The 27,329-nt window shown below is 36.8% G+C and overlaps 1 long non-coding RNA gene across 1 annotated transcript in view; it reads right to left on the reverse strand.

Annotated features, from left to right (window-relative positions):
- Positions 1–27,329, reverse strand: part of LOC116622815 — a 393,174-nt gene that overhangs the window by 202,150 nt on the left and 163,695 nt on the right. The gene's annotated exons all lie outside the window — the stretch shown is intronic.

A 27,329-nucleotide genomic window follows, 5' to 3' on the forward strand; every position in this document is an offset into this window, starting at 1 on the left:
ATTTAATGTTTTTCTAAATGAACATAATGTAATAATAATTGAAGTAAAATTAGACAGTTTGCCCTGACTAGTTAAACTTCTTCTCTGCCAGCTGTAAATGCTGCCTCCAGCTGCATTCTTTTCATGGGAAAACAGTTCAGTGTTGTACATTTTATCAGACTCATTTTAAAACCATTTCCAAAATGTTTTCCTCTAGTCCTGTTTTGAAGATTTCTGCATCTGTAATATATTTCTTAGATATTTTTCTCTAATTAAACCCTTTGAAAAATAAATGAATGAAAAGCTCTATTTCAGCTTTTCCAATGTTTGATTCCAGTTCAGATGGCCCCTTTAACCTTTGTGAGCTGTATTTATGAGAGGTCTTTTGTATGACAATTGTCTTTTGTATCCTAAACTGGTTACAACGTTATTAGCCCAAGAAGAGAGACTAAGGGAAGAAAATTAAGTATCTTGCTATTCTGTGTTTTTAATTTAGCTACAGGAGGAAGAGTTTTCCACAAATGCTGTAAATCAGTGCCTCCTAGATCCTACTCTGAATTTGATTCACCTTAGGATTTTGTTAAAATACAGATTATGACTTAGGAGTTCTAGGGTAGGGCCTGAGATTCTGCATTTCTAACAAGTTCCCAGATGAGCTGATGTTGCTGGTGCAAGGCTCTAAATTTTTAGTCAGCTTTCATCTTCTTATTGCCCAGCCACCATAGCTTCTACCTGTGTCTCAACAGATCTTGAGAAGAGAACCAGTTTAACTAGTTTTTCACAACTCCTTGCAAAAGTAAGGAGATTTACTTTAAAAATAACTTTTAAAATTCAATAAAAATAAAAGTGGGGTAAACAACAAGTAGAAGGATGTCCTGGTAAGAATGGGTCAAAGGTGCATGAGATTCAATTAAGGAAAAAAAACAAACCTATTCTGTATGGCATTCAGAAGTACAGTAAATAAAATATTATTAGAGGTTGTTTTGTAAAGATCTATTCTATTTGGGTTGGTACAACCTCTGGGTGAAATCTTCTCCCCAGGATACCAAGAAATATCCTCCACTCAAGTCTTGCTTCCTATTGAATTGAATTAGTTGCTTGCTCAAGAGTATAAACATAAACACAATGGTGCCCTTAATCTGTTTAATCCAAGAAGCTATCTGGCCTCTGTCTCCCAATTTAGGAGTCTCTTTCAGCAAATCTACAGATTGCTAAAAATGAAAGTACTTAGTGTTTCCAAATTGTTACATCCACACTGAAAGAAGAGATGTACTTTTCTCCAACTTCTACCACTGGTGTCATTAGATGCCCATTTTCACAGATACTATCCAGTACTTTAATTGCCATCAGTCATTTCATAAGCAGATTTAAGTTTATTCATTATGGAAGTGCATTCCACAAACAATGGAAGAACCTACCTAGTAAAGTCTATTAACCCCAGAGGGAAAGACAGCTACCTAAAAAAAGCAACCACAGTGATAAAAGGGATATAATAAAGAGTTGACAGAAAATGAAGTTGATGGCTGTTTTTCTTATTTACACTTATTTGCTGAGAATGTTCATACCCATCTCTTTTTTACCAAATGGCAGATAGGAAAGGAAAATTGGAAGAAGAAAATACGTCTTCCTACTTGTATTTTCTAATTATTTCTATTCCTCCTGCTACTCTTTTATTCTTTCAGTTTGTTTTACCATAATTATGCAATCAGGTTCTATGTTATTACTAATTTTATAGACCCAATGGCTAGAGCAGTGCTATGACATATAATGGATGCTCAATAAATATTTGCTAAATGAATGAATGAGTATATTACACATATGGTAATTCATTATTTAAACCTTTTTACACCTTTTCCTGACTCACTAAGAGAAAGAAAAAATACACATTGACATTTAAACACATACGTACATTGTAAAATTGGAATGAGTAATCTATTTGGTTTTTATTCAGAGTAAGAGATAAAAAATGAATTTATTTTTATTAATATTCTGAACACCAAGACCAGTGAAATGACTTCTCATACTTAGCAGAATCTCCTAGCAATTTGCCCCAGGAAGTGGTTTACAAATCAGAAAGAGGTTTTCCTAATTTAGAAATAAAAATCAAATCTCACTTATCTGACTTTGGAGCTCTTGGTACTTTGAAACCATTACTATTTGTGGGAGACACTGTGGTGTGCCACCATGACTACCCCTGAGAGCAGGGCTTGTTGTCTCAGCTGCTGGCAGTGCTGTTGGCAGGCAACCGTCAGCTGTCAGCTCCTTTGTGGTTGCCTCAGCTGCAAAGAGCCATCTGGCCCAGTATCAATCCCCTTACCCGATGACCCACATCCAATGACCAATCAGTGCAAAGGTAAAAAGACCTAGCCATCTTGGCACAACTTGGAACAACTCAAAGGCTTTTCTGGTTTCAGAGCTCTGTGTGGGGTCAGCTGTGGCTGTTGTTGGATCTAAGTCATACCTCAACTTCTCCCTCTTCCCAAACCCTGCTCCCTTCCCCTATTGTCCCAAGGGCACTCCCTAATAAATATTTTGCATGTTAAACTTCATTCAAAGTTGGCTTCCTAGGGAGCTCAACCTATGATATTATTATTTCCATGCCATTTTCATACAAAATACAGAAAATGCTTATAAGTTTCCACTGAGAACAAATTGCTGCATTTTGTGGAGTTTACTCTCTGAAAAGACTTATTCTAGGTCAGAACTATTTGACAAAAATCCACACTGTCAAGGTTACTGTTCCTACTAGTTTTTTTATGTCATTATTGTGTTGATGACACAAGGGAGTAGACCAGGAGTTACATTGCAATGGTAATTCCCCTGCAGTGAAAAGAGCCTTATTTGAGGTTCTTACCTTGTACTACAGGGGTAGAGTTGGTGCAAAGGTTTCTAAATTGAGTCTCCTCCAACTAGGCCATACTGACATGAAGGAAGCATCCAGAAACATGTGACTTTTGAAGACCAAACTCAGAAATTCTCTCTGGATTGTTAAGTCACCCCATGACCAATCATTCTGGAGCTCTAGCCTGCTTGCTTTGCAGTAGTCCCTCCCAAATTTATTCCTGTACCTGTTTATATGATACACTGATAATTTGAGACAGAGATGGGTAAGGAGAGGTCTCCATGGTAAGAGTTCTTTCAGTTGTCTCCATGGGGATCCCTGCATAGCTAATAAATACGCAATTTAATTTTATTGCTTATCTTGAAATTACCAATGGCTTCAGTTTTGGAATACATGTGGGAGAAGCCACCAGGACTCATACCACAATTTGTAAAGCAGGTAGTACCAAGCTTTACTGGAGACTCAGTCTCTCTTTTCCATTTCTTTTTTACCTTCTTTAGGAACTCAAGGTCCTAATATGTTTTATAGTTTGTTTCCTCCCCATTCCTACATTATAAAACAGAGACTAAAGTATAAATAAATGATAAAGCAGCATATTACCTTCCTCTAGGAGATTGCTTTTTAAATGTAAACAAGGTAATGAATCTCTAATTAGGGAATTTTAGAAATTGAGAAAGTTTGTGAATGGGGGAAGAATAGGAAGAAGTTGAGGAACAAAGCCTATGCATTGATTACTCTGTGCCCCATTTTCCCCATATGTAAAAGGGAAGAGTAATATTATCTAGTTCTGAGGGTCATTGCATAGATTAAATAAGATATAACATGTAAAGTGCTTAGAACAGTGTTTGACTTGTTCAACTACTGCTATTTTTATAATATTGTTTTTTACTCTGAGGTATAAAATTACCAAAGGTCTGGTCTTTCTTTATGGGGAAGCTGTAAAACCTTGCTATTCAAATAGTGGTCCAAGGACCAGAAGTATCAGCTACATCAGGGAGCCTGTTAGAAGTCCAGAATCTCAAGCCTCACTCCAGACCTACTAAAGCAAAGTTTACATTTTAACAAGATTCCCAGGTGATTCCTACACACATTAAAATTTGGGGTCTTGGGGCACCTGGGTGGCTCAGTCGTTAAGTGTCTGCCTTTGGCTCAGGTCATGGTCCCGGGGTCCTGGGTTCGAGCCCCACATCGGGCTCCCTGCTCCGCGGGAGGCCTGCTTCTCCCTCTCCCACTCCCCCTGCTTGTGTTCCCTCTCTCGCTGTGTCTCTCTCTGTCAAATGAATCAATAAAATCTTAAAAAAAAAAAAAAGTATAAAATTTGGGGTCTTGAAGTAGATATAGTGGTCTCAAATAGGGGTTTTGAAATCAAAGAGACTCAAGCTCCAATTTGCTAGCTGTGGGACTGTGGGCAAGTTACTTACTCTCTCTGAGTCTGAGGTCCCTCATGTGTAAAATGTACGAAAATCACATCTATTTAGTAGGGTTGTTGTGAGGATTACATGTGAAAATATGCAAAGCATTTACTGATATGCATGCTGGGCAACTACCAAGTATCTTATGAATTGTGGCTATAAGTACTCTCAAAACAATCTCTAGTTTTTGAAACATGTAGTTTCAAACTCCCAAGGACAAAGAACTTGACTTCATTCAGGGCAGGATTGTTCATACATGTATATAATTTTTAAAATACACAAGGAATGCTAGGGATCATCTTAGATAAATTAAAAGAAAAAAATGGTTAGGTCTATTTTGTATTGAAGGCTTGGCTGGTGAAGAAACAATTTTCCTTTGTGTCTCTCTGAATCTTCCATTGCCTTGCTGGGTAAGATACCTTCAGGTTAGACACAAAGGTGATCAGTTGGCCATGACAGGTAGAGGAATACCAGCAGGTCTAGTCAAGCATTTGAGTCTTTTAGACATGATTCTCCCTGCCAGTGAAGTGACCAGATTGTTCAGGTATCTGATCCTAAAATATAGTACTCCCCAAAACTCTGAAGTTTGGAACCTGAAGTTGTTGAATTTGTATTGGCAACTACAAGGTTCTAAATTCTTTTTTTAAGATTTTGTTTATTTATCTGAGAGAGAGAGAGAAGCAGACTCCCCTCTGAGCAGAGAGCCCAACGTGGGGCTCAATCCCAGGACCCCGAGATCATGACCCAAGCTGAAGGCAGACGCTTAAGTGACTGAGCCACCCAGGCGCCCCCAGGTTCTACATTCTCAAATTCATTTCACATTCATCTCAATGTTAAGAGCAGAGGCTCAAGCACCAAAACACTGGGGTTCAAATTTGATCATTTGTAAAACAGAGATCATTATAGCTCCTCCTTCTAAGGATGTTTAGGAGAATTGAATGAAGTAATCTATGTACAGATGTTAACACAGTACCTGGTTTACAGTGAGCACTCAATAAGTGTAAATTATTGTTGAAATTATCATACTTGCTGCAGCTGCTTTCTCTAGATTTCTGTATTTGATATGTCTGACTCCAGCCTATTTTCTTGACCTCAACACTGATTTGGGGACTATACCCAGCCTCTAACTAATCTATCATAATAGTTTGGTTGGAAGAATTAGAGTTAATATCATGACATTCCAATGGAAATGTGAGATTAGTTAGTAGAATATTTCCACACAAGGGCATTTCCTAGATGACTGAGCATTGGGAGAACTAATTTCAGTGTTGTTGAAATGTTAGTGTAGCTAGGCTCTAAGAGACTGTCAGCCATTTTCAGGCTTTTAATGAGTTCCCCAAGGAGAAGCAAAAGCTACCACCCCAGCAAGCCTTTCATTATGCCTGAATTCTTTGTCATTCAGTTGCTGGTGCTCTGGAGACTAACATATTGGTACCCTTTGCTGCAGAATACTGAAACAATAAAATCTGACAAATTCTTGATCAACCAGTGCTGGAAATGCAGACCCATTTGGAAATGGAATGGAGTAGATAATGTGAAAACCTGGACTATATATCCATGGGACTTCCTGAAAATACAATTCAGTAAGGATTTGAGAGACTTCAGTCACCTGAACTAATCAATTTAAACTGGGGCAAATGACAAGGTTTTGAATGGGCTTCTATAGCCTGACTGAAATATTACTTTGAGTGTAATTAGTACTAGACATCAAAGGAACCTCATCAAAGGATCTTCTATGTTTTAGAAAGAAAGCTCCCCCATTTTCCACATTGCCATTCATCAACATGCCACCCTCTCTCCACAAAATAGTCCATGTATTCTACCCAACAAGAGAACCAACCTGATCTTTGGGGTAGGGTTGAATCACAAAGATAAGAAAAAAAGGAGGGAAATGCAAAACATGGACCAGAATTCTGACAAACTTGTTCAGTTTGGCAGAATTAGCTTTAATAAAATTTATAAGTTTTTAAAAGTATTTATAAGTTTAATTTAAATAACTTTTTTTCATTCAGAGAGAGAGAGAGAGAGGTGGAAGGGGGAGAGGGAGAAAGAGAACCTTAATTAAGCAGGCTTCACGCCCAGTGCAGAGCCCGACGTGGGGCTCAATCTCAAGAGTCAGACCCTTAACTGACTGAGCCACCCAGGCACCCCAATTTAAGTAACATTTTTTGAAGACAAAAATAATATATGCTCCTTGCTGAAAATAGAAAAGTATTAAGAAAAAAGTTTAACTACTCATAAACAAATCACCTGAAGTTAACATTTTGATATATTTAATTCTGGACAATTTTCTCTGAATGTTGATATTAGTTCTAATTAACATAACTGGGATTATTTGGAAACATGATTATTAATGACTATGTAATAGTATATTATGTGTTGCAATTTCAACATCCTTGGGCATTTATTTATAACCCCAATTTTTCCTATTATAAATAATACTATAACAAATATCTTCTTTTGTAAAATTTTGTCTGGATGTACAAATGTTTCCTTAGAATAGGTTCTTAGAAGTTAAATGTTTCAATTAAAGGGTAGGAACATATTTAAGTTTCTCAGTACATTTGCCAAATTGCTTTTCAAAAGGATCACCCCAATGTATCCTCCCATGGCCATGTGCACCAGTGACTACTGGAGCATTATCTTGGCTCATTCTTCTCTAATCTCATGGTCAAAAATGCTATCTCCGGACACCTGGGTGGTGCAGTCAGTTAAGCCTCAGACTCTTTATTTTGGCTCAGGTCATGATCTCAAGGTCGTCAGACCAAGCCCTATGTCAGGCTCCATGCTCAGCATGGAGTCTGCTTGGGATTCTCTCTCCCTCTCCATCTGCCCCTCCTGCTTGTGCTCTCTCTCTCTATCTCAAATAAATAAGTAAATCTTTTAAAAATGCTATCTCATTACCTTACTATTATTTTTTAAATGTAATTTATCATTTCACACATAAATATGTTGGCCATTTTTTTCTTTTGGTATTTGTTCATGACCATAGCCCGTACCTTCCAATGGGCAATCAGGTTTTTTTCTCTTAGTTTTCTTAGAATCTTTATATATTAAAACATATTAGTTCTCTACTATATTTTTTGCACTTATATTTTAACATTAATTTTAATTTGTGGTAAATTCTCATTGTTATCATTATACAGAAATTTGGAATTTTCATGCAGTCAAATTTATCTACCTTTTCCTTTATAATTTTTTTTCACATTGCTTTTATTCTTGTAAAACCTTCCCCCATTTGGAGAACAAGTGAATATTAACCCCTATGTTCTCTTAACCAGCAAAACCAGTTTTATTAAGTGTAAAAATGCTTATCTGAAGGCAGAAGGTGGTCAGAATGATTTCACTCACCATCGCTAAACAATTTATAAAGCACATGAATTTGGAAGTATTCATGAAATGAATATAGATATCATCTCAGGACTTAAATGAAATGATCTTCAAGATGATTATATAGAGTACTTGAGGGAAAAAAAAGAGTCAAAACTATGTCAAAGAAGAAACTGTTATAAAAGTGAAGGTGAAACTAGACCTTTTAAAGAAGTTCCACACTTCTGATTCATTGAAGGGAAAAATTTTATATTATCCTTGTTTTCATTCAGTTAGCTTCATTTGCAACAAGTGTTTAACAAGTACTCAGAACCATTGTATTATATTAGCAACATTGTCTAATACTGATTGACTTTGCAAAGACCTTGCTTGCAATACAGGAAACATACTTCAAAATAATTGAAAAAAAAATTGTAAAAACTACGACTGTAAATTTGTTAACAAATTTTATCCTAATAATCCTTGTTTCCATAATGAATACACAAACAAAAGAACATCTAAACTCTTTATAAAATAGACACATAAGAGGAAGAGAGGGATGGAGGAAGGAGGGATGGTAAGAAGACAGTTGATAAGGGTCTAAAAATATTTCCACCCAAATTTATTGTTTGAAAAATTGAAAGTGATGTGTAAGTCTGTGTCCACATAAAGAGGCAACACCACAAAAAAACAGATCTACATTGGAAAGGAGAGAAAAGCATAGACTCTCAGGAATTTGCCAGTCTCCAACGACACCATCAGCAACAGTTGGTTTGCAAAAGGGTACCTTCAAGTAACTATTACCCAGAGAATAATGGGGACAACAAAAGGCAATGCTTTGCAACTATTTAGCATATTATTAGCAATATATTCTTGTGATATATATACTACATACATGAACAGTGTGCTGGGCCACACACATGTTCTCAATAAATATATAATAGACTGTGGTAGACTGAGTGTACTAATAGCCCCAATTTTTCATGTATCCTTGTATCCATGCCCTATGACAGTGCCCTCTCACACTGACTTTGGGTCTGGCCATGTGACTTGCTTTGGACGAAGGGACAGTAACAAACTTGATGGAAGGAGAGGTTTGAAAAAGCACTTGTGTGGTTCTGATTTCTTTCACAGACTCTGTGACTATCAGGAAAACAGGTCCTAACTAGTCGGCTAAAAAATGAGATAACATGGAGCAGAATCAAGGTGTCCTAGACAAAGTCTTCCTAGACCAGTAGCCCTAGCCAACCTGTCTGCTGACTATAGGTGCATGGACAAGCTCATCTTAGATCAGATGAGTTTGGCCCAGCTCATGAAAACCTCTCAGCTCACCCTAGACTCATGAGAAATAATAAATGGTATTTTAAGAGACAAAGTTTTGGTTAACTTGTTTCACATTTATAGCTAACTGATACAATAATTAATAAGAGGGTAGGGGCCTAGGATATTAAAGGGCAAAACTGTGGTTATCAAAGGCACTTCCAGAGAGAAGCACAGAAGCAGGGTGGGGTTAAGATAAGAAGCCACCATGAGTACCTGTGTAACCTCCCGCTGCCAACTGAAAATTTCAGTACAGTGGGGAGGGCTTCAGAATCTTCTGTCTTCTTTAGGACAGAAGCAGAATCAACATGCGTCCAATCAAAAGCTGATTTTCAGAAGCAAATTTCTTGACCATGGGAAGCTTGAGGAGGAAACCAATAATTGCTTCAACCTGCAATGGCATGATAGCTTTGACCTCTGTCTGCAAGGATTTTACAGAAACTTCAGCTGGCAACAAATGTAGTGACACAAGGATCTAGCATGTTCCCACAAACACTTTTGTTTTGCTTCTGTTTTCAATGCAAGTTACTGAACTTAGTTATTAAGAACTTTCTGTGATTTGAATTAGGAATGCATTAGAGGTTTTCCATTTTGTTTTGTATCAGTCTGTAAAGGGAGATGAGATTTCTCAGGCATCTTTCCTAATGACCTTTACTATAAAGTGACATGAAATCATTTAGAGCAATGGTTTTGAACCAGAAATATGTATCAAAATTACATGTGACCATTAAAAATCACCCATGCTCCTAGGCCTTATCCTTGGGGTGGTAGATACACTGCCCAGATTCCACTTCAAGGAATGGCTTGCTGCCTAGCTATTGGAAGTGCAGTTGACAACCTCCAGCAGTCAGTTCCTTCAGGGTCTGTCTCAACTGCAGAGAGACCTTTGACTCTTGGTTATACTCTTTCCAGGACAGCCTGTATTCAGTGATTGAGAAAAGCAGAAGTATACTAGCCATTTCAGCTCAATGTGGAGCACTGAGTGGCAATGCTTATTCCAGAGCTCCCTGCTGTGTTGGCTATGGTTTGTCTGACCTAAGTTGCAGCTGTACTTCTCCTTCTGCCTAATCACATTTCCTACCCTTTCCCTTCACAGATATCAATCTCCAATAAACATCTTGCACTCAAAACTCCATTTTAGCCCCTGCTTCTGGAAAACCCAACCTAACACATATGGAGAATTTCATTCAGTAGGTCTAGAATAAGCAGGGCCCAACTACAAGCAGTTTGAAAAAACACCGTAGGTGATTCAGATATGCACTTTTCTTTTAAAATGTCTGACTTAGAATGTTCCAGAAGCTCTGAAGACTGAACATAATATCTTAGGATTGCTATATAGTCCTAACACATAACTACCTGAGAGAACTTTTCATAGACATAAATTTTTAGATTCTGAAACCACTGAAAACACTTGATGTTATCCAACCTGTAGTGCTAAGAAATAATACAAATTGTTTAACCATGTAATTTTAGAGCTAAAGATGTACCCAGAAACCCAAACCACTTATTTTTCAAAAGAGGAAACTGAGTCTCCCTTAAGAAATAATGGTAGCACCAGGGCCAAATCCCAGGCCTCTTGGCTTTTGTTCCATCATAGAAAGTCTAAAACCTTCACTTTCAAATGTTAGTTTTAATGTCCTCTATTGCTACTTCTCCCATCAACATTAACTTCACTAAAACCAATTAATTTGAGATTTATATCCTCTCATTTTTCTCTTTTCACTCAGAAGTAGAGGCGCTTATAACTGTAAAATGGTAAAGATGAGCTTCTTCTAGTGACAAGAAGGAGGGCAACAACAGAACTTAGCATTTATATATAGCCATAAGCTACACAAAGATCTGGGAGAAAAGGGTTCTAGAAAGAGGAAACAGCATGTCCAAAGACCGTGAGGAAGAACTGTTTGATATGTTTAAGGAAAAATAAGTTTATGTGACTTGAGTGAGGTAAAAGAGGCAGAAAATTAAAGGACATGATAAGAGAAAGATTACCAGGCCCTGTACTATAGTTATTTGGATTCACCTCTCTCTCCCACAAGCAATTACTTGCAAGGTCTTTGATAACCACATAGTTTTCTGGAAAGAGAGTCCCAATTTCCAGTAATGGGAGACTTGGTTATTCTCACCAACTTGCCAGAGGAAAACAATGAAAAATATTGAGTGAAGGTTTTAAAAAAAATCTCTTAAAAATCAAAAAGAGGGGCTCCTGGGTGGCTCAGTCCGTTAAGTGGCTGCCTTCGGCTCAGATCATAATCCAAGGGTTCTGGGATCAAGCCCCACATTGGGCTTCTTGCTCAGCAGGGAGCCTGCTTCTCCCCTGCCTGCCACTCCCCCTATTTGTGCTTGCTCTCTCCCTCTCTCTCTGTGTCAAATAAATAAATAAAACTTAAAAAAAAAGAAAAGCAAAAAGAGCTGACAACAAAAAGAAAATCAGGAATTCAGACAGTTAAGTGAACAAGGAAGCCAATTTTACCCTTGGGGCACTGGATATTTCCTTAAAATACACATGTTTATTCTGATGGTCTCACAGGACTAGGGGCATAGAGATCAAAGCCCAAGGCCCACAGAAGATGGGAAGTGTATTATGAGACTTTCCTCACAAAAAGCTATGATCTCAAAGAGCTGCACCTTCAAGGAAGGGGTATATGGTCTTTCAGGCTAAAATCATGTCACTTTTGTGGTCCAGGAAACTTAAAAACTGAACTTGGATTAAAGTGAACCTAGAGTGCTAGTAACGCCAGGCACCTGGTAAAAACAAATGCAAATTCTTTCCAAAGGAAGGTACTTTCATCCTATGATTTAAGTTATTCTTACAGGTAATTTTCAGGTACAAAGACCAGCAAATACTCAAGGGTAACCAGGCACACAAGGAAAAAGTACACATGAGCAAAACCCAGGAGAATCAATATCCAATAGAAATAGACGCATAATGACTTTATATATTGGAATTATCAAATACAGACTATAAATAAACCATGTTTACTATAAAAATTAACATAGATTATTCAACAAAGAAACAACTATGTTTCCACCATTGTAGTCCCCACAACAATTACTACAGTATTTTGTACATAAGAGGTATTAAATGAATGCCTGTGGATTTCACTCAATAATCATCTAGCCCTTTCCATGATATCAACTACTACACATTTTCATTCACTCTTATCCAAAAAACTTCATTGCCTATTCATGGTGGTCCATGCACTGTTTTCAGTATGAAAGATACAATAGTAAACAATATGCACACAGGGTGTTTACTCTCAAAAATTCTCACATCTGGTGGGGTAGACACTTACATAGACAGCCAAATATAATCTGGCTCCCTCAAGGACTACAACAGGACTAGATAATTAAATGTACTCATAAGACTCCCATGAGTCTTCCAAGTGCAGCTCCCCAAGTTCATTCTTATTCATTCAAAGACACAAAAGATTTGTGTAATAAATATTTGTTTAGGGAGAGCTCCCTAAAAGTTTCTAGCAAATTCTTCTATGACCCTCTAGTCACATAACCAAGCCAGACTCTCTAACTGGTTACACCAGGTGTGAGGCATGAAAAAACAGGGCTAGATCAGGAACTACACAAGGATGCTCATTCTCACCACTCACATTTATAGTACTAGAAGTCCTGGCCAGAGCAACCAGGCAAGGAAAAGAAACAAAAGGGTCAGAATCAGAAAGGAAGAAGTAAAACTATCTCCATTTGCAGATGACATGATTTGTAATACAGAAAACCTTAAAGCTCCCAAAAACTGTTAAGATTTGATCAACAAATTCAGTAAAGTTGCAACACACGAAATCATCATAAAAAAGTCAGTAGCATTTCTGTACACTAGCAATGAATTATCAGAAAAAGAAATAAAGAAAACAATGCCATTTATAATAGCATCAAAAACAATAAAATAGTGACTTCCAGGGAAGATGGTGATCTAGAAGGACCATAAGCTCAGGTCCTCAGGAGGCAGAGAGAGCTCTCAAAATCAAACCAAAGAGGTCCACAGCAAGGCACATAGCAATTAAAATGGCAAAAAGTAGTGATAAAGACAGAATTTTAAAAGCAGCAAGAGAAAAGAAAACAGTTACATACAAGGGAAACCCCATAAGGCTATCAGCTGATCTTCAGTAGAAACATTGCAGGCCAGAAGAAAGTGACATGATATAATCAAAGTGTGGAAAGGAAAAAATCCGCAGCCAAGAATACTCTATCCAGCAAAGCTATCATTCAGAATACAAAGATAGATAAAGCATTTCTTTGACAGAAGTTAAAGGATTCATCACCACTAAGTCAGACCTACAAGAAATGATAAAAGTAGACTCTGAGTGGAAAGGAAAGACCATAATAGGAATAAGAAAAGTAGGAAGCACAAAAACAGTAAAAATAAATATATATAAAATCAGTCAAGAAACTCCTAATATAAAAGGATGTAAAGTATGACACCATATACCTAAAATGTGGGGGGAAGAGAAGTAAAGAATGGGTTCAAACATAAGTGACCATCAACTTAATATAGATAACTATATAGAGATGGTGTTATATACAAATCAAACAGTAACCACAAATCAAAAACCAGTAATAGATATGCAAACAATAAAGAGAAATCAAAGTGTATCACAAAAAAGCCAACAAACCATGAGAGAAGAAAACAAGGGAAGAAAAGAAAAGAAGAACTACAAAAACAACCAGAAAACAAGTAACAAAATGGCAATAAGTACATACCTATCAAGAATTAGTTTGGGTGTAAATGGATGAAATGGTTCAATCAAAAGACATCAGGTGATGGAATAAATAAATAAGCAAGACTCATCTATATGCTGCTTACAAGAGACTCATTTCAGACCTAAAGACACATGCAGATTGAAAGTAAAGGGATGGAGAAGCATTTATCCTGCAAATGGAAGTGAAAAGAAAGCATGGGTAGCAATCCTTATAGCCAACAAAATAGATTTTATTTATTTATTTTTTATTTTTTAACGATTTATTTATTTATTTGAGAGAGAGAGAAATAGAGTGGGTGTGAGGTGGGGGAGGGGAAGAGGGAGAGAATCTTCAAGCAGACTCCCCACTGAGCATGGAGCCTCATGCAGGGCTCGATCCCAAGACCCATGAGATCACAACCTGAGCTGAAACCAAGAGTCAGACACTTAACTGACTGAGCCACCCAGGTGACCCCAACAAAATAGATTTTAAAGACTGTAACAAGAGACAAAGAAGGACACTAAATAATCATAAAGGCAACAATCCAACAAGAAGATGGATAGGTATTAAGGAGGGCACGTGTGATGAACACTGGGTTTTATATGCAACTAATGAATTGTTGAACACTACATCAAAAACTAATGATGTACCATATGTTGGCTAATTGAACATAATAATAAAAAACAAATAAATAAGTAAAATAAAATGTCAAGCTTGTCATGTGTGCAGTACTGAAAAAAAACATAAAGGGGGCACCTGGGTAGCTTAGTCAGTTAAGCATCCAACTCTTTATTTTGATTCAGGTCATGATCTCAGGGTTGGGGGATAAATCCCCACATCGGACTCCTTACTTAGTGGGGAGTCTGCTGGAGATTCTCTCTCTCTCTCTCCACCCTTACCCTGCCCCTGCTTGCATGCGATCTCTCTCTCTCTCTCTTTCTCTCAAATAGATAAATAAATCTTTAAAACAAAACATAAAGGAAGCAATTGATAGTGATATAATAGTAGGTGACTTTAACACTCCACTTAAATCAGTGGATAGGTCATCCAAATACAAAATCAACAAGGAAAGAGTGGCTTTGAATTACACATTGGACCAGATGGCACTAACAGATATATTCAGAACATTCCATCCTAAAACAGCAGAATACACATTCTTTTCAAGTGCACATGGAACATTCTCCAGAATAGATCACATGTTAGGCCACAAAATAAATGTCAACAGATTCAAAAAGACTAAAGTCATACTATGCACCTTTTTAAATCACAATGCTATGAAACTAGAAATCAACCACAAGAAAAAATCTGGAAAGAACACAAATACATGGAGGTTAACTAACATGCTAGTAAACAATGACAGGGTCAACCAAGAAATCAAAGGGGAAATCAACAAAATACATGGAGACAAATGAAAATGAAAACACATGGTCCAAAATCTTCAGGATGCAGCAAAAGCTGTTTTAAGAGGCAAGTTTATAGCAATCCAGGCCTACATAAAGGAGCAAGAAAAATCTCAAAGAAACAATCTAACCTTATACCTAAAGGAGCTAGAAAAAGAAGAACAACCAAAACCCCAAACCAGTAGGAAGAAGGAAATAATAAAGATTACAGCAGCAAAAAAATGGAATAGGAACTAAAAAAACAATAGGACAGATCAATGAAACTAGGAACTGGTTCACTGAAAAGATAAACAAAATTGATAAAACTTTAGCCAGACTCAGACTCGTCCAAAAAAAAAAAAGAGAGGACTCAAATAAATAAAATCAGAAATGAAAGAGGAGAAATCACAACTGATACCACAGAAATACAAAGGATAGTAAGAGATTATGAAAAATTATATGCCAAAAATTGGACAACCTATAAGAAATGGATAAATTCCTAGAAACATATAATCTCCCAAAACTGAATAAGACAGAAAATTTGAATATAATGATTACCAGTAATGAAATTGAATCAGTAATCAAAACATTCCCAACAAACAGAAGTCCAGGACCACAAGACTTCACAGGTAAATTCTACCAAACACTTAAAGAAGACTTAATATCAATTCTTCTCAAACTATTTCAAAAAATAGAAGAAGAAGGAAAACTTCCAAATTCATTCTATGAGGCCGGCATTACCCTGATACCAAAAGCAGGTAAAGGGATACCAAAAAAGAGAACCATAAGCCATTATCTCTGATGAACACAGATGTAAAAATCCTCAGCAATAATTAGCAAATGGAATCCAACAATACATTCACCATGATCAAGTGGGATTTATTCCTGGGATGCAAGGGTGGTTCAATATTCACAAATCAATCAATGTGATACATCACATCAACAAGAGAAAGCACAAAAACCATAGGATCATTTCAATAGATGCAGAAAAAGCATTTGACAAAGGACAACATCCATTCATGATAAAAACCCTCAACAAAGTAGGTTTAGAGGGAACATACCTCAACATAATAAAGGCCATATATGAAAAACTCACAGCTAACATCATCCTTAATGGGGAAAAACTAAGAGCTTTTCTCCTAAGGTCAGGAACAAGATAAGGATGTTCACTCTCACCACTTTTATTCAGCATAGCACTGGAAGTCTTAGCCATAACAATCAGACAACAAAAAGTAATAAAAAGCATTTAATTGGTAAGGAAAAAGTACAACCTTGACTCTGCAGATGACATGATATTATATGTAGAAAACCCCTAAAGACTACACGAAAAAACTACTCAAACTGATAAATGAATTCAGAAAGATTGCAGGATACAAAATCAATATACGGAAATCCATTGCATTTCTACATGCTAATAACGAAGCAGCAGAAATAGAAATTAAGAAACAATTCCATTTACAGTTGCACCAAAAATAATAAAATACCTATGAGTAAACTTAACCAAGGAGGTGAAAGAACCATACTCTGAAAGTATTAAAACACGGATGAAAAAAACTACATAACAAGACTACATAAACAAATGGAAAGATATTCCATGCTCATGGATTATAAGAACAAATGTTGTTAAAAATGTCCATACTACCCAAAGCAATCTAGAGAAATCCCTATCAAAATACCAACAGCATTTTTCACAGAACTAGAACAAATCATCCTAAAATTGACATGGAACCACATAAGACCCCGAATAGCCAAAGCAATCTTGAAAAAGGAAAACAAACCTGGCGGTATCACAATCCCATATTTTAAGTTATACTACAAAGCTGTAGTAATCAAAACAGTATGTTACTGGCACAAAAGCAGACACATAAATCAATGGAACAGAATAGCCCAAAAATAAACCCACAATTAACCTTCAACAAAGCAGGAAAGAATATGCAATGGGAAAAAGTCTCTTCAACAAATGCTGTTTGGAAAACTGGACAGCTACATGCAAAAGAGTGAAACTGGACTTTCTTACACCATATAGAAAAATAAACTCAAAATGGATTAAGGACCTAAATGTGAGACCTGAAACCATACAAATCCTCGAAAAGAGCATAGGCAATAATATTTCATACATCAGTTATAGCAACATTTTCCTAGATATGTTTCCTGAGGCAAGGGAAACAAAAGCAAAAATAAACTGTCGGGACTACATCAAGATAAGAAGCTTCTGCACAGCAAAGGAAACTATCAACAAAACTGAAAGACAACCTACTGAATGGGAGAAGATATTTGCAAATGACAATCTGATAAAGGGTTAGTATCCAAAATATATAAAGAACTTATTCAATAACATTAAAAAATCAAATAATCCAATTATAAAATGGGCAGAAGACATGAACAGATATTTCTCAAAGGCGATATAAAGATGGCCAACAGAGAAATGAAACGGTGCTCAACATTACTAATCATCAGGGAAATTTGAATCAAAACCACAATAAGATATCACTGCACACCTGTCAGAAAGGCTAAAATAGGGGCACCTGGGTGGCTCAGTCTCTGAAGCATCTGCCTTCAGCTCAGGTTATGATCTCAGGGTCCTGAGATTTAGTCCTGCATCGGGCTCCCTGCTCAGCGGGGGTCTGCTTCTCCTTCTCCCTCTGCTGCTCTCCCTGCTTGTGTGCTCTGTGTGTGTGTGTGTGTGTCTGTGTCAAATAAATAAAATTTTTTAAAAAGAAAGGCTAAAATAAAAAACACAAGAAACAACAAGTGTTCATGAGGATATGGAAGAAAAGGTACCCTTGTGCACTGTTGGTGAAAATGAAAACTGGTGCAGCCACTGTGGAATACAGTATGGAGTCTCCTCAAATTGTTAAAAATAGAACTACCCTACCACCCAGGAATTGCAGCACTAGGTATTTACCCAAAGATTACAAAAATACTGATTCAAAGGGATACATGCACCTACAATAGCTAAATTATGGGAACAGCCCAAATGTCCATCAACCAATGAATGGATAAAGAAGATGTGGTATATATATAATGGAATATTACTCAGCCATCAAAAAGAATGAAATCTTGCCATTTGCAATGGCATAGATGGAGCTGGAGAGTACTATGCTAAGCAAAATAAGTCAGTCAGAGAAAGACAAATACCATATGATTTCACTCATATGTGGAATGTAAGAAACAAAACCAATGAACAAAGAAAAAGAGACCAATGAAAAACCATATTCTTAAATAAACAGAACAAAGTGGTGGTTGCCAGAAGGGAGGTCAGTGGGAGAGTGGATGAGACAAGAGAAGGGGGTTAAGAGTATACTTATCTTGATAAGCACTGCATAATGTATAGAATTGTTGAATCACTGCATTGAACACCTGAAACTAATATAATACTGTATGTTAATTATACTGTTATTTTTAAAAAATAAAAATAAAAAATAAAAAAATGGACCCAAAGTAACAAAATTATTTAGAGAGTGTTTTCACTGAGTTAAAAAATCCAGGGAACTATTTAATCAAAACCCTGTTTGCTTCTTCACAGCCACAGTGATGTATTCCACTTTGAAAATGCAAGCAAAGCAATTTAAGTCTTCAAAAAAAAAAAAAAAAATGAGCCAAAGACCTGAGTATACATTTCTCCAAAGAAGATACACAGATGGCCAATAGATACATGAAAAGGTGCTCAACATCACTAATCATCAGGAAAATGCAAATCAAAAGCACAATGAGCTATCATCTCACACCTGTTAGAATGCCTAAAATCAAGAAGAGATAACAAATGTTGAGGTGTAGAGAAAAGGAACCTCTTATACACTGTTGGTGGGAATGTAAATTGGTATAACCACCATGGAAAACAGTATGGAGGCTCCTCAAAATATTTAAAATGGGACATCATATAATCCAACAATTCCACTTCTGGGTATATATCTGAAGGAAACAAAATCACTATCTCAAAAAGATATCTGCAGCCCCCATGTTCACTGCAGCATTCCTTACAAAAGTCAAAACATGAAAACAATTTAAGTACCTATAAATGGATGAATGGATAAAGCAGATATAGTATAATACATACAATGGAACATTACTCAGCCATAAATAGGAAAGAAATCCTATCATTTGTGATAACATGGATGAACCTTGAGGGCATTATGCTAAGTGGGAGAGGTCAGGCAGAGAAAGACAAATACTATATGATGTCACTAATATGTAGAATCTAATAAAACCGAAGTCATAGAAACAGAGAAGAGATTGGTGGTTATCAGGGGTGGTGGGGGTGGGAGGTTAATGGGTGAAGATGGTCAAAAGGTACAAACTTCTAGTTATGAGATAAGGAAGTTCTGGGGATGTAATGTACAATATGGTGACTATAGTTAACAATGCTGTATTGCATATTTAAAAGCTGCTAAGAGTGTAGATGTTAAAATTTCTTATGAGAAAAAAATTTTGTAACTATGTGAGGTGATTGATGTTAACTAAACTTACTGTGATAATCATTCACAATATATACACATATCAAATCATTATGTTATCCACCTTAAACTTATACAATGTCACAGGTCGATTATACCTCAATAAAACTGGAAGAAAATGAAGGGGGGGATATCGGAGGTGGAGACGAACCATGAGAGACTATGGACTCTGAGAAACAAGCTAAGGGTTCTAGAGGGGAGGGGGTGGGGGGAATGGATTAGCCTGGTGATGGGTATTAAAGAGGGCACATACTGAATGGAGCACTGGGTGCTATACGCAAACAATGAATCATGGAACACTACATCAAAAACTAATGATGTAATGTATAGTGGTTAACATAACATAATAAAAAAAAACTAAATAAACTGGCTCTATGTGCTGCCAGAGAGTTTCAAACTTTAAACAGCATGTTGCAAATCATTAGTTAGCCACTGCCCATATCTTAACCCAAGAGTCAGTGCCAGACATCCAGGCAATCCTGGACATAAGCATAGAACTGTCCTAGTCTAGCTGCACAATAATTCTATTGTTCTCAACTACAAAGGTGCTGACCTAGGGAAAATGCTGCTTAAGCCCAGTCTTGAATATATAGGCATATTCATTGTGAATTGTGTCAGACATTTACTTGATAGTTAATAAATATTAAATACTTGTTAGTTGCTACATGTAGAAAGAAAAATAATTTGACTAAATTTTATGGTAGTTTTAATTTTTCCTTAGCATTTGTATTACCTGTAAAATCTCTTGCCTGCATTCATGATTTTAATGTCTTACTATTTTTGGATTTTATTTTTTTAAGATTTTATTTATTTATTTATTTATTTATTTTAGCTGAATCAAACTTTTTATTTATTTTTTCTTTTTTAAAATTTTTTAATCTTTTTTTATTATTATGTTATGTTAATCACCATACATTACATCACTAGTTTTTGATGTATTAAGTAATCTCTACACCTAATGTGGGACTTGAACTTACAACCCCAAGATCAAGAGTGACACTCTCTATCAACTGAGCCAGCCAGGCAGCCCAAGATTGGGCTCATTTTGGATCTGAGAAGCAAGATTTATTCTTATAATAACTATTTATTCTTATTTTTTAAGATTTATTTATTCATTTTAGAGGAAGAGGGAGAGAGAATCTTAAGCAGACTCCCTGCTGAGCATGGAGCCCTATACAGGGCTGGATCCCATTACCCTGAGATCATGACCTGAGCCGAACCCATGAGTCCAATGCTTAACTGACTGAGCCACCCAGGCATCCCACAAAAGCTACCTTTTTAATTTCCTTCTATGTGTTGGGTGTTTTAAGTGTGTTATTTAATTCTGACAATCACCCCGTGAGGTACCTATATTATCTATGACTTGCAGACCCAGAGAGGCTATGTAAGTTGTCTAATTAGAAGTAAGCACCAAATCCAGATCAACCTAACTCCATTGCCACTGCTTTATGACTATAGCAGATACTGTCAAGCCCAAGTCATATCCCTTCAACACTTGTCAGCTATTCCATGCACATCAGTAACATTCCAATGCAAGGACCCACGATTTTCCATCTGCACAGGGCAGACCAGGAGTACTGGGGAGTTAATGTCCCAGAGAACAGTCCCCAGTCAGGAGAGATGAGAATGAAAGATAGATACCCCTGCTTCCTTACCCTTTGGCCAGGACAATTCTGAAGTGTGTTCCAGAGGTTCCTAGTAAGACTCATATCACCCCCTTCCTACTGATACTTCCTGGGATCACTTTCCCAATAAACCACTTGCATTTAAATCCTTGCCAGTGAGTCTACTTCTGGTGCAACCCAGCCTAAGACCCTTGCCTTCCCTTCCAGCCTTAATTCAGAAGTAATATGAAAAGTTACCTTGAATTCAGCCTCCCACTCACTGCAGTTTTCTACAATATCATTGACAACCAACAGACTCTGCTTATAAAATTTTAGGAACATTGTGCTGAATATCAGCATGACAATCTATTTTAACTGAGGATAGCGCTAGCTGTGAGCTAGTTATTACTTTTATTGAGTAGACCTACTCTTTCATGTAACTTAAAACTTCTCATTGCAGTTCAGTCCTCTAGAGCTAGGGCAAGGCTATTTCCTCTACCACTTGCCAACATTTTGTGTATTTGAAGAGAGGTATCCAGTCATTCCAAAGTCTTCCTTATTCTATTTTTTCAATGTTTAATTGTGTAAATTACCTGATTGAGAACCAAAATTCTGGAAAAAACTTTTAAGGGGTATCTGACATAGTCCCCCTTCTTAAAGCATGGCTAGATCTAAATCATCAAAGACAGATGGTAAAACTATGCAAATCCGTGCTCAGTATAATTTTTGCACTTTTTTTCCTGGCCACTGTCCAGAATTATGTCCCCCTTCCCACCGCCCGCAGCTCTTTTTCCTAAATATAGAGAAAGAAGGCTAATTGGAATTCATCTATGGCATAGCAATTTGCAGTAAAATATTAAAATTCATTTTTATGGGATTTTCAATTTTAGGGTTTGGCAATGATGAAAACCACCCAGATCCTAGGAAAGAAAGAATGTGATTGCTATCTAATTCTATGATCTTTCTAAGAGTAGAAAATGTATTTTTTTCCTTTGAAAAAAACTGTCCAAATTTGAAGAACTCAAAATTAACATGAAACTACTTCTTTCATAAGTGTATTATCAGCTTTCAAAAAATGAACTACTCTCCATCATTATGTACAAATTTACATCATTATGTAAATATCATCTATCTCCTAAGCCTTTTACAACACATTCATCTTTTATTCATCCTGTGGTTGTGTACTAGGCAGTGTGTGCCATGTCCAAGATAGTCATTTCCGAGAGGGACATCTTAAGAATTTTGCTTTCTTGGCTTTCTATTAAGGTCTTGTAAAATTGTTGGACTTATCTCATGTAACTGCAAAGTGTCCTTTTCATTAATTCTCTAAGTATGTGTCCCTTAAGCTTACTCTAGCATCCCTCTTCTATTTAAAACTAGATAAACTGTTAGTTTTTGATAAAGCTCAACCCTTAGTGGGATTATGAAGAATATACCAAAATGTGCCCATTCCCTCTGGGAGATGATGCCCCCTTGCCCCATCATGTACATCGGGTACCTTTTTACCCTCCCCCTTCTCACCTGTTCTTACTAAATTATCTTGTATGAATCACTTACATCTTAGATATAATAAAAGGAAAAAAAAGAACCTTTTTATTTGATGTAATTTGAAAGGTCTTGTCCACTGCCAAATGTATTTTAAAAATCAACCCAAAGATAGGGGAGATATTTGGAGGCCCTCAAAATCACCTATGATTAGTCAGACACATACACAGAAAGTAGGTCTCGTTTTGTAACCTCTGTGAACACTGGAAACCTCTAAGGATGTTCACAAGACCAGTGCTGGCCTGACCACATTAGGATTATGGGAATGTTTACAAAATCCAAATCTCTGGGATACACAAGTGGAGATTCTGATTCTGTAGGTCTGGGTAAAGAATCAAAGGATGGAGAGAGGGAAGAAGAAAGTGAACAAATAATCGTGATAAACTCCAGGTCCAATTTTTAGTGATGATACATGGGTCAAGCTTATGAAATTTCCTCCTTCAAAGCCTACTCTGCAAGTTTGTCTGCTTCCATAAAAGGCTGTGCAGAATGTCAGAAGTCTCCTTACTATAAGGAGCATGGCTATTTGAGGGTGGAGGGTAGTAAGGATGAAAGAAGAGTTTGATAATCATCCTGCATCACAGAGAGCCAAGTACAGTGTTTCTGCAAGTCAGCTATCATTACAAGTCCAGTGGTTTCATATGTAAACCTAGAATTCATAAAATTAACATAACATTTAATTAAGACCCTGAGGATAGTTTTTAATCTTCATTCTCTCCCAAATAGACATTTGTTGAGGTTTCTCTGGAGCCTCATATCAGATGGACCAGTTATAGTGTTTTTGTTATACTATTTCCCAGATACTCTTGGAAAATGGAGCAATAATTAGAGGATTGTAAAAAGTTTTTTTTTTAAGTGGTCTTCAGGCCTAGTGGTCTTTATAGTCCCTTTCTGCTCTTGAGCTCATTCCAGCCCTGTCTCACAGTCCCAACCAGGTGTATACAAAGACATCCAACTAGAACCTTATAATTAGAGACATGGCGTGATCTAAGGCCCATTTGTGTGTGTGAAGCACATTCTATCTTGCCTCTGACCCCACAGAGAATGTTCCCCAGTACTGATGATTTAAATCCCTTCATACTCACGAATGTACTCTGTGGGTAAGCTTCCTCCTCCTCTTGGCCCTCCTCTTCCCTTAGTGTTTTCCACTAGGCATTTCTCTTTTTCTCTTCGCCCACTTGTGACTCTGTGTCTTACTTTTTTGTGACATTCTTGCAGCCTAATGCTGTCTCCTTTCTCTTCATAGACCTCTCATCTCCCACCCCCACAAACATATCTCACATCTTCATATAACTCATTTTTTTCCCTCTGCCTTCCAGAATTTCCAAAAGAATTCACTCTCACAGCGGGGTGTCTGGCTGTTCTCTAATCTCCAGTTTTCCCTGTGAACATCTAATACAGGAGCCTGTTGTAACAATTTTGTTCTGTGTAATTTAGTCATAGTATATTTTCTTAGAAAAAAAGGCTCAAAACTCCATTATTCTACTTGTTTCCTTTCTTTTTCTCCACTTCCTTCATTAAATCAAAATACATTTTATATTTTCTTTTCATTTTCTAATATTACAAACAAAGGCAAAAAAAAAATGCAGTTTCCCTTCCCCCAAAAAGAATACAGAGCTGATAGCATGAGAGATTCGGTCCAATTTAAGTTCTACTGAAAGTACAGTGTAAGCTTGTGGTGTTCTATAAATAGCCACATTTCCCAAAGCTATCCGTGGTTTATACAGAGGACCCCAATTAAACTCAAAATAGCTGAAAAAATAAACCTGTCAAAGGAAATGCATTTATAGTGTACCAGGCAGGTTAGACTATGGAATAAGTCAAATGCTAATTTCCTTAAAGTCATTGAGCTTCCATGTTTTGGTGAGATCAAGTCCTAAATAATAAATCCATTTGATTTTACATACTCTTATAAACAAGCTTTTTTATTTTACAGGTGCTTGGTAGTAATTTTTTAATGAGATCACACATTCAGAACAATAAATTTGAATAAAATCTCATTTCCCAAACCCTGAAAGTACAAATCCACCCTTTCTATCAGTTCTTATTTGATAATTAATACATGAGCTCCATGCCCTATGTAAACCTTTGTCTCTAGGTTTCAAAATATTATATTAGGACCCAGGTCAAAAACAGTGTGCTAAATTTCCAACCCCTAATTCCCTGGTATGTCTAGGTTAGAGTGTGGAGAAGAGTGTGGGAGATGACAGTGATGAACACACAATGACTTTTGACTTTCATGAGCAGGTTTATATTCTGATTTACCAAGAGTAGGTGGGCACAAATAATGGAGAAGAAATGGGGTAGCAGTGACTGGCTGAACCTCTCAATGAAATCCAGCTAAGGCTTTAGCCTTAGTAGGCTGGGGTGTTCCTATTTAAGGAAATGTCCTGATTTGACATATTGATTCCCAAATTAGTAACCAGTCTTTTTATAAAACTATCCCTTTCTCTAGTTCTGGTATAAGGAGTTAAATTCTTTTGCCTCTCAGGAAATACGGAATAAGAAACTTCTGTCTTTCAATTAACAGGACAAGTTCTCTGAATGATGTTCTATGCAACAGAGTACTTGAATCATTCTTAGACTTCTGAGTATGAGTCCTAGCAAATATTAGGCATTCACACAAGAACTTTCCCTTTCCTTTCCAACATAATCACCTCCTCCTCCATTTGCTTCCCTGGGTTTAACACCCAAGAATATTAGCAATAAAGAGCTGGAAGTACTAAAATTGAATAGTTTTGTTCCCTAGCATCACGCCAACCAGGCTACAACCTGTTCGCATGCCATCTTTTAAACCAAGACTGTTCTTTCAGGAAAGGACACTGGACAACATTTTAAATCTGATCTTGGATTTGTTTTAAGAGCAGATTTTCCAAAATGACCTCAGAGATGGGGTGGGTTGCCAATCCTTCCTACCCATTAGTATTTGTGTTCAGTGTCCTGAAAAAAATTGGCCATTTGGCCAATTAGTTCACACTCATTTAGACACATATCAGACAGGGAGAAAGATGTCTTCTAATCCACTAGAGTTGAAGAGCCAAAATGCAGTAAAATGCAATAAATGCAATAAAATTCAAGTTGTGAATATTTTGGAACTTGCTGTGCAAATTATTTCTTAGTATTCATCACAGCAGCTTTCCCCAACATACTTAGTTGATGAATAACAGTCTGTGACACCTGGCCCTCTATGTTTATGTACATTATTTCATTAATTTGTTTCATCTAACTGTGCTTATCCCTTTCATTTTGGTTCTATTAGACTACTGAGCTTTTTTTCCTGCATTTTATCTAGCTTCCAGACAATCAGCATTAATTTTTTATCCAATCACCTTATTAGGTACTGAGATGATATCTCTGCCTTCAACTTCCTTTTGAAACACTTACTACTTTTCTCGTTGTTTAAAATTGTGAAAGATTCCTGATATGCACATTTAGCCTGAGGTAGATGAATGCAGTTGTGTAAAATAAAACAACAGGGTGTGACAGTTCTTAAAAAAAAAAAAAAGTCCTTTGAAATTAGCTCTCCTAGGAATCTATTAAACCCTCATTCATATCTTTGGAGTATTTTATATAAAACATAGTACACTGCTGATATAATCCCTGGACTGTTTTATTCTCTAATGAACAAAACCTAAAACTAAAGGAGAGATTATCCTACAGAGGTGACATTTGAGAACATAAATAACATTTTAATTTCTAGCATGACAAGTTGCCTGTATATGGGGTAAGTAGTTTTTAATTCATTCATTTATTCATAATGTTATTAAGCCCCAATCTGAGCCAGGTACTGTGCTAGGCACTGAGGTACACAGTTATTAAAGATAGCCCTTCACTCAAGTAGCAGCTATAGCTAATACACAGAGAGACAAGAAAACAATTATAATACCACTTGTTGTTACAAGTTAAGAACAAGCTAAGGACCAGGTGCCAGTTTAGGGCTTGAGGAAAGGCCTCCTCAGGACTGAAGAAGTAGGAGTAGGGCAGGTAGGAAAGGAAGAATGATATTCTAGGCAATGGGAACAGTATTCACAAAGGCATAGATCGTAAAGCATAAACTGTATGTATGGGAGTAGTTAAATTTTAGGAAGCCCTCCATCTTCCAGGATGCTTGAAATTGTAATTGGTGTGCTTCCCTCAGATTTCCCACATAATTTACTTATAATATGGACCAGTGTTAGAATTATGTATAACAAAATAGTGTACCAAACAGGCTTTCTACTGTCTGCATATAAGGATCACTTTAAACTTTATACACCTGACTACTCTCAAGTGGTACTTGTTTGTAGATAAATTTGATGGGAATAGACAAGATGGTTATTTACCTGATAAACCAGGTTCTAATTATCATTACATGGGAGAAAAGATATATTCTTTAGGAAAATTATTCAGATAAGACCATTGTCTTAGACCAGTGGTTCTCAAACTTGAATGTATATCAGAATTTCCTGGAGGCCTTGTTAAAATACAGATTGACAGGCCCCAACCCCAGAGTTTTGATTCATCAGGTCTGGGTAGGGACTGAAAATTTGCATTTCTAACAAGTTCCCAGGTGATGCTGATGCTGCTGGCCCAAGACTACACTTGGAGAAAGATGGGTTTACAGACTTCTTTGAAGACACTGCAGTCACAGGACTGAAAATATCAAATCCCATGAACTATGGGTTAACCATAAATCAGAGTTAAAATCTCCCAAAATAACAGATTGCACCCAAGATGTTTTCCAACTGAAGTCTAGAGACTTTAAATCTCATTCACTCCCCGGGCCCCCACCTCCTTAGCTTTGTCCTCTGGGC

This window comes from Phoca vitulina, unplaced genomic scaffold (assembly GCF_004348235.1).
Source record: "Phoca vitulina isolate PV1807 unplaced genomic scaffold, GSC_HSeal_1.0 scaffold55, whole genome shotgun sequence".
Lineage (NCBI taxonomy): Eukaryota > Metazoa > Chordata > Mammalia > Carnivora > Phocidae > Phoca > Phoca vitulina.